We start from the raw sequence: 6,000 nt of genomic DNA, 5'->3' as shown, positions 1-6,000 counted from the left end.
AATGTGCAATCCGCATTTAAACAAAATTTGACCAGTGCAAAAGTATGGGCACCCTTATCAATTTCTTGATTTGAACACTCCTAACTACTTTTTACTGACATACTAAACCACTAAATTGGTTTTGTAACCTCATTGAGCTTTGAACTTCATAGGCAGGTGTATCCAATCATGAGAAAAGGTATTTAAGGTGGCTACTTGCAAGTTGTTCTCCTATTTGAATCTTCTATGAAGAGTGGCATCAGAGGCTCCTCAAAACAACTCTCAAATGATCTGAAAACGAAAACAAAGATTACTCAACATAGTTGTTCAGGGGAAGGATACAAAAAAATGTCTCAGAGATTTAAACTGTCAGTTTCCACTCTGAGGAAAATAGTAAGGAAATGGAAGAACACAGGTACAGTTCTTGTTAAGCCCAGAAGTGGCAGGCCAAGAAAAATATCAGAAAAGCAGAGAAGAAGAATGGTGAGAACAGTCAAGGACAATCCACAGACCACCTCCAAAGACCTGCAGCGTCATCTTGCTGCAGATGGTGTCAATGTGCATCGGTCAACAATACAGCGCACGTTGCACAAGGAGAAGCTGTATGGGAGAGTGATGCAAAATAAGCCATTTCTGCAAGCACGCCACAAACAGAGTCGGTTGAGGTGGGCAAAAGCACATTTGGACAAGCCTGTTACATTTTGGAAGAAGGTCCTGTGGACTGATGAAACAAAGATTGAATTGTTTGGTCATACAAAAAGGCGTTATTCATGGAGGCAAAAAAACACAACATTCCAAGAAAAGGACTTGCTACCCACAGTAAAATTTGGTGGAGGTTCCATCATGCTTTGGGGCTAGGTGGCCAATGCCGGCACCGGGAATCTTGTTAAAGTTGAGGGTCGCATGGATTCAACTCAGTATCAGCAGATTCTTGACAATAATGTGCAAGAATCAGTGATGAAGTTGAAGTTACGCAGGGGATGGATATTTCAGCAAGACAATGATCCAAAACACTGCTCCAAATCTACTCAGGCATTCATGCAGAGGAACAATTACAATGTTCTGGAATGGCCATCCCAGTCTCCAGACCTGAATATCATTGAACATCTGTGGGATGATTTGAAGCGTGCTGTCCATGCTCAGCGACCATCAAACTTAACTGAACTGGAATTGTTTTGTAAACAGGAATGGTCAAATATACCTTCATCCAGGATCCAGGAACTCATTAAAAGCTACAGGAAGCGACTAGAGGCTGTTATTTCTGCAAAAGGAGGATCTACAAAATATTAATGTCCCTTTTATGTTGAAGTGCCCATACTTTTGCACTGGTCAAATTTTGTTTAAATGTGGATTGCACATTTTCTGTTAGTACAATAAACCTCATTTCAATCCAGAAATATTACTCAGTCCATCAGTTATTAGATATATGAAACTGAAAAAGCTGTTGCAAAAACCCAAATTGTTATAAAGAAAAAAGGTTAACATTAATAGGGGTGCCCAAACTTTTTCATATGACTGTATTTCATGAAATTCATGAAATAGTAAAAAAAGGGCTTCCTTATATTTTTGGTTCCCAGTCGGGTACAAATAGTCAGCTGGGGGTTGGGGGCAGCCCGTAGCTGCCTGCTGTACCTGGCTAGCATACAAAAACATGGTGGGGGCCACTGCTACTCACTGAGTGATATAGACTGCACGGGAAGCAGCACCGTCTTCCTCCCATGCAGCGCTGTCTGATGTAGTAGAGCTGCATGGGTTGAAGGAGAAAGAAGACAGAAGACCATGGATCGTGGAGGGATGTGAGGGAGTAATGAAAATGGGTTCTCTAAGTGTGTCTGTGTATTTATTTCTATTAAAGTATTTTTTCTCTGTGTGGTGTCTTTTTTTAACCCTTTATTGGAGATTCTTAATGGCCGGGTCAAACTTGCCTGACATTAAGAATCTCTGACTTAATGCTAGCTAGTAAAACAAAGCTATTATTAACTCATTATTACCCAGCAAGCCACCCATCACCAGGGCAGCTGGAAGAGTTTGATACAGCGCCAGATGATGGCGCTTCTATGAAAGCGCCATTTTCTGGGACGACTGCGGACTGCAATTCGCAGCAGAGGGGCCCAGAAAGCTCGGGCTAACCTGTGCTGCGGATTCCAATCCCCAGCTGCCTAGTTGTACCTGGCTGGACACAAAAATGGGGCGAAGTTCATGTCGATTTTTTTTTTTAATTATTTCATGAAATTCATGAAATAATTAAAATTAGGCCTTCCCTATTTTTTTTGTTCCCAGACGGGAACAAATAGGCAGCTGAGGGTTGGGAGCAGCCGTACCTGCCTGCTGTACCTGGCTAGCATACAAAAATATGGTGAAGCCCACGTCATTTTTTTGGTGGGCAAAAAACTCCTGCATACAGTCCTGGATGGAGTATGCTGAGCCTTGTAGTTCTGCAGCTACAGATAGCTGTAGATGCTGGCCCTCTGGGTCTCTATGCCTTGGCGGTGGCTTTACCCTAACTGGTTGGGCTGTTGTTTTCTAACGGGTCTTGTGCGGGATAGGTCCTTAAGTCCAGTCCTCAATCAGTTGATTTGACTCGGCCCTGTCGGTTCAATATTATATCAATATTTTTTCCTCGGCTGCACTTCACTATTACAAAAGATAAGCTATGTGTTTTCATCTTCCCCATGTCCACAGGCTAGTCTCTGTCTCTGTTCCTCTGATGCACTGGACCAGTAAGGTCGTCCCAGGTAGTCCCATGCACACACAACCCCTCCCTAAAAAGGTGACAGCAGCCAAACTTAAAAACCTTGTCACCATCTTCCAGGTTTGATGTCCACAACAGGGGGGGTGGAGCTAGGCAGTTGGCTCCGCCCACCGAGGAGTTCAGAGGCCTGGAGATGGGGAAAAGACACGAGTTCAGAGTGTGTAGTAGTCTAGTCTTGACAGTGAAGGAGAGAGGTCGAGTTCAAGTGCAGACCTGTGACCAGGCCTGCCAATAGTCTACTCAGGTGGCTGGGTTGGAGACCAGTCACCTCTGGCAAGGAGGCAGACGGTGGTGGCCGCCTGCAGGAGCTGGGATTACAGCCGGTGGAACCGTAGGGACCGGGGTCGGGCGATGGCCCGCCGGTACCGAACCGGGGAATCAATTGGAAACCGGAGCACCAGGAGGGGTACTCAGACCCAGTAGGTCACCCAGGGGGTGTGTGTGCATGGGACTACCTGGGACGACCTGACTGGTCCAGGGCGTCACAGGAACAGAGGCAGAGACTAGCCTGTGGACATGGGGAAGGTAAAAACACATAGATTATCTTTGTAATAGTGAAGGGCAGCCGAGGAAAAAATATTGATAAAATATTGAATTAAAAGTTATGTCTTCTATGTTTCATCCATCTCTTACAGGTTCCTAAAGACTTTAATGGCTGATCTGTAAAATGGATGAGAACAGGACATGCTCTAAATCTCACAAATAGAAAACATGGATTAGTCTTGCATTTGTGTATGAATCGATGAAATTCAAGTCATTCTGCTTTCTGAGAAAAAAACAAACAGCACACCAACGTTTCATGGATGTGTGAATGCAGACTTAGGGTACGATCCCAAGAAGGTGTTTTCCTTCCAAGTGATGTTAGGCCATGTGCATACGCTGCTTTTTTTTATCTAATTTTTTCATGCATTTTTTTCTTGCAGATATTAATCAATACTGCAAGGAAAAACGCGTGACACTCCTGGACTATCAGGTCATCACAGGGTACTGCAAAAGCTGCCCTTCTGTGCGGTACTCCACCTCCCTCATATATCTGGGTCACTATCTAAATGGTGTTGCCTCCAACAGCAAATCAAATCCTAGATACACCCTGCACCACACCCACAGACACACCAGTGGACAACTTGAGTGGAATAGAGTCGCCCACATAGGGGGGTCAGGAGGGGGAAGTGAGGCATGTAGTCAGTCAGTGAGTAGAGAGAGTAGTTGGGAAGTAGCCCTTGAGCTGTGAGGGGCTCAGAGGAAGTCGGGAGCGGTGGCTCCTGAAGAAACTGTCTAGGTTGCAGACGGTGGTCTGGGCCTCGAGGAGTTGAACCCCCGGTCGCAGGGGATTGTGGCGTGGTGCCTAGACCTGTCGAGGAGGACAGCTGGCAACCTAGCACTGTCACCGATCCGGGACTGAAGGTACGATGGGGTACACGGACCCTAGGTCGGGGAGTAGCTTCAGGAAACCCGATAATTCACCTGAGGAGAACGGAGACTTCATGATCTGTTCCCACCCACTCCAGAATCGGGGCATTAGCACAACAAGGGGGATGGGACTTTCCAATCCAAAACGGTCCAGAAAATCCCAAGCGTAGCCCTGAGAGCAAGTTCCAATACTTAGCCATAGTAGGGAGTGGGGCCCAGCTAGTTCCATGCTACCGGGCCACCAAGTTGAAGTCAAACTAAGTGCCAGGAGGCAGGTCACGGATCACCAGGCAGCACCATTGGGGACGGGACCCAGACGAGCTCCCGTCAGCGGCAGCGGTATTCAAAGACTTGGTTTACCCGGTTGTCAGTGTCTGCTTATGAACTGAGTGAGTACGAGAGTGACTCTTGAACCCCACGGCACCCCATCACCGAGTATCAGAGCATTCCCCCTACCTGTGGACACCTTGCTGCCCTACTTCATCACCCCAGGTACTTCCAACAGCAGCGGCGGTACTCCCTAAATTACCATACACCACGGGTGGCGTCACAAACTATATAACAACTCCCCTGTAAATATCCCCTTTCATTTGAGTGGCTGCATGATCCCCTGGGTCCGGAGACCCTCGAGCCACAGCGAACCCAGATCCGAGCAGCTCAGCTGCTTCCACGGGGGTGGCACAAATGCATATCAGCAAAGTCTATGAGAATGCTGACTTGCTGTGCACACATTGCTTATTTTTACCTTGCGGATTTAAGTGTTGAAAAAGAAGCAGCATGTCAATTCTTTCTGCGTTTTTTCCTGCACATATAATCCATGGCAGTGCTCATGCTCGATCACTACAATGGATTATATCTCTCAGTGCTGCACTCGCAGGACTGACACTTCGTCTCACACGCCATACATCCGACATGGTCTGTGAAGCTTTCCATAACTCAGTAACTAGGGTGACAACCCAGAGTTGCCATGGTAGTGATTGGGTCACTGTGGTTGCATTACAGGGACCCGATTGCCAGGGAGAGGTAAGTGATCCCTCACCCTGCCTCCTGAATGCTGTGATTGTACTGATCACAGCATTTAGGGGGTAAACTTCTGGAAGTGGCGCGGGCACTGCTCTTGGCTTTGAGAGCCAGATTCCAGCTGTGACATCAGCCGGAGACCCGGTGGTGATCGTGGGGGTACAGTGTCAGAACCCTCGCGATCACCATGACTAAAAAAATGAATAGAATAAGGCATGGACAAGCTTGCATATTTTCCTGATGCGTTTTTCCTGCCAAAACATGCAGTTTTGTGTGCAGTAAATCTGCACACAAATCTGCTATGAGGGCACATACCCTTAATGTAAAAAAAACGGCCTAGCATGGACAGAACTTTTACTAATGCTGTTCAGATGATAGTTTTCTCACACGGACCAAATATCCAAGTGAAAAAATCTCAGCATGTACTAATCCATTCACTTTGGATGAATATTGGAATATTTTAAAACGCGCAGGTATATGTTTATATAGAATTGTCTGTGATTACTCATAACATTTCTCATATAGACATTCACTGCTAGAATCGATCATGTAACATTGCTAGAAAGCGTTATAGATGAGAAATAGAAATGTTATATTATATTGATGTTTGATTACTTCACTTCACTTCTGAATTTCCAAACACTAAGCATTAGTTGAGCAACAGCGATGACAGCAGCATGCATTAGGATTATAAACATCCTGGGGAAAAAAATGCTTGGCCCTGAAAAGACCACTGGCACATTAACAAACATAATTAAAGAGCCAAATATGTGAGTCAGTCTTGGGTATGGGCCGATTTGTTAGTGCCATTCTGGATGATGATTTATGACTTTGCATTG

The sequence above is a fragment of the Anomaloglossus baeobatrachus genome, chromosome 1 (genome assembly GCF_048569485.1).
Source record: "Anomaloglossus baeobatrachus isolate aAnoBae1 chromosome 1, aAnoBae1.hap1, whole genome shotgun sequence".
Taxonomy (NCBI): Eukaryota; Metazoa; Chordata; class Amphibia; order Anura; family Aromobatidae; genus Anomaloglossus; species Anomaloglossus baeobatrachus.
The sequence above is the reverse complement of the archived record's forward strand: the minus strand, read 5'-3'. Positions refer to the sequence as shown.